Source organism: Asparagus officinalis, chromosome 3 (genome assembly GCF_001876935.1).
Source record: "Asparagus officinalis chromosome 3, Aspof.V1, whole genome shotgun sequence".
Lineage (NCBI taxonomy): Eukaryota > Viridiplantae > Streptophyta > Magnoliopsida > Asparagales > Asparagaceae > Asparagus > Asparagus officinalis.
The window spans coordinates 81111190-81114536 of record NC_033796.1 but is presented as its reverse complement, the minus strand read 5'-3'; positions in this window follow the sequence as shown (position 1 = coordinate 81114536).

Genomic DNA, 3347 nt, shown 5'->3' with positions numbered 1-3347 from the left:
AGGGTCAAAAAGAAAATTTTTTAAGTCTCAAAGACAGGTGGCCTTTGAAGTGTAGGCAAGCTCCATCATGCGAACGAGCAAGCAAAGCTCGCCTGACAAAGACCACAGCTCGCCAGACAGCAGAGCTCACTAGACAGTGAACCTCGCCTAATGGAGGCAGAACTCGCCAGACAAGGCAGAGCTCGCCTGACAAAGGAAGAAGCTCGCCTGATGAAGCTAATCTAGCCTAACATATAGAGCTTTCCAGACAAGACAAAATCTCGCCTAACATACAAGTTTGCCTGAATAGTAGAACTCCACCGGAGTCGACGAAGTTTGCCATAGAAGATGAACAAAACGATGTTCATTTTCCTAACCCCGTTCGTTGATGTGTTTATTTCACACCTACGGTCTTTAACTTACCTTGGTAAGTTTGAGGCACATTGGGGATGGTCGTGGCGGTAGCAGCAATGTCGGTGGCGGCAGAAGAGGAAGACGATTCCTTCTTCCCACTAGAAGTGATTGCTCGCACTCTTGAGGCCATTTCAAACTCAAGAATGAAGGAGGGTTTGAGTTTTCTTTGAGAACTTGAATAGAAGTTTCAATGACACAGTAACCTCCTAACGAGGAAGATGAGTGCTTCATATAGGGGAATCTCAATGGTTGAGATTCGCCAACTCAATTGACATGAGCAGCTCAGATCGCCCGCAATGGTTCAATTCAACAGTTCGAATCAAACGGCCAAGAGTGTGGTGGGATGTTTAGAATTCCAAAATGAATGACTGAGATCTGGGTGGTTCGAGCCATGATCGCTCATTGAAACAATGATCAAGATCGAAGGCGCCGCCAAATCGACAGCTCAGATCGAGTGTATGAAGATGAAGCGCCCCCGTCGGATCACATTTAGTGCGTGCTCTCCCATAGACACGTGGCTTACCCTCTCAGACTTGGTTCACCTGTCGACATCTTGAGCTCACCTGATGATCGAGCTCGCCTATTAACAAACTAAGCTCGCCTGATGCTTGAACTCGTTGTCGACATCTTGAGCTTGCCTGATGATCAAGCTCGCCTATCAATAAACTGAGCTCGCTTGATGCTTAAGCTCGCTTGTCGATAGCTTGAGCTCGCCTGATGCTCAAGCTCGCCTGATGCTCGAGCTCGCCCACACCTCATAGCAGTTGTTATATCAAGAAACATAGTCTAATCTAATTACAACCCAATGGTTGTGATTGGCTTAACCCAACTCCTCGAACGGCTAAGGGTAAGGAAGAAATTTTAGTGTTAAGTCTAAAAGAAGCTTTCTGACAACTCACCATACTGAGAGGAATTGTATGACTAGCCCGATTCAAACGGTAATCAGTAATGGCAAATCAAACCCGTTGATAACTGAGGGTTTGCTAAAAATCCTAAATATTGGTCAACTAAGGGAATGAAAGCGAGAAAAATATGCAAGTTATTGAGACGCAACAATGGGTGACAAAAGGATAATTTCATTCAAAAAAAATTCTGACAATACAAATTTTGACAATACATTCAAACAAAATCAAAATCCCTTCAATCGCGACTCAACATCTTGAAGCAGTCTTGCATACTCCCTCTCCAGAGTGGCAAGGACCCTCTGACAGATCTCATCCTCAGTAAGTGAGATGACATTACTCAACTTGTCCCTCACCGACTTCAGGGTTCGATCCTTCTCGAAGTCGCCAACGAGCAGCTACTGTTGAGTCTCGATCTCCTCCAATTCTTTTAGCGCCCGTTCGTGAGCCTGCTCCTTAGAGGCCATGAAGGCTTGCATGTCGGTGATGGTCTGCTTCACCCACGATATGGATTCAGTCGCATCTGCTAAGAAGGCACTGGTCTTCTGATGTTCCTCGTCCATCTTACCACCTTCTGCAGTGGCTCGCTCTAGTTCCTTCACCAGTCTAGCCTCCTGACTCATAAGATCGTCTAAGAGTTTCTCCTGCTCTTTCAAAGTCACTCGAGGCCTGTCAGATGCTATGTTGACGATATTCGAGTTCTCAGAGCGAAGGGAGGCTAACTCTTAGGTACTCTTCTCTGCTGACTCCAAATGCCTCTAGAATGGAGAAGTTGCATCTACGCTAACCAGTTTGCCTAGGTTGTCCAAGTACATTTGCAGAACTGGTTTAACCTCGTTAAAAGAGCAGCCTTCTTCCAACACCATGTGGATGCTATCGCGGAGAGAAGTTTTGAAGTCTCAAATCATCCGCTCCATGATTCTTCTATTAAAGCAAGCAGTGGGAGAAAGATGAGTATCATCTACAAGTTGAGTTCCCACCAGGGTGTTGGTACCTACAACGACCGAAGTCATAGAGACTACCGCCGAAACCAGGGGTGCCACCACTATCATTGAAGTTCCGACAGAGGAAGAGACCACCTCCTTGGTAGTTAATTTAGTAGTTATGGAGGTTGGGGACGAAGCCATAATGATCATCGGAGCTGACGCCTCTCCCAGAATCGCCACTTCACCCTCCTGAGTTGGAGCCTCTTTTGGAATCGGCTCCTCCTCCCTTTGACTTGGCACCTTTTCATGGACCGGTGCCTCCTCTTCCTCCCTGTATGTAGTGTCACCTTGGTAAGGGGATCCAATTGCTCAAGGGTAGGCGGTCGAGGAGAAACCAAGACCCCAACACGAGTAGCCCCTACCAAGATGCTCCACTCTCCTACAGCTTCGATAGTCATGCCACCTACAAGGACAAAATAGAGTTAGCTCATTTGCTGAGTCAACTTCTGAAAAGTGAAAAGAAGAACGATTTAAAGTACAGGAAGTGGCAGCAATTTTTGCGTGAGTAGGAAGAGGACTTGTGGCATCTAAGTTCTCGACCAGAGAGTCAGCATCGGCATGTAGGTAAAGGTCAGCATCACCCTCACCTGAATAATCAAGTAACTCCTACTCTTCCTCCTCCTCATCGGAAGGGACGTCAACTATCATCACCATCGTTCCTACATCAAGTTGAAGCCAACGTGAGGTTCAATCTTGTAACCAAAGGAAGAATAAGAAAATATTTACCTCCTGACACGACTGATTGATCGTGTGAGGCCAACACTTGTTGACTGGTAGCGAGCATCGATATTGTGGCCGTTGAGGCCGACAGAGTTAGCTCTGTTACAATGCTCAGCATCGGTACTGGCTGCCACCTCCTCATGGCAGATTCTCTTAACACTCTTCTCATGATATATGACAACCTCTGTTTCCCGCTTACGCTTCAATAAGTTCAGGGGAACAGGAGCAGAAATGGGTGTTTGCATGCGTTGAGCTATCACCTCCCAGACTCGTTCCAAGCGATCCCCTACCCAGGCCATTTCCTCAGCCACCTCCTGGTATCTGGAGGACTAAAGCTGAGAGAAAT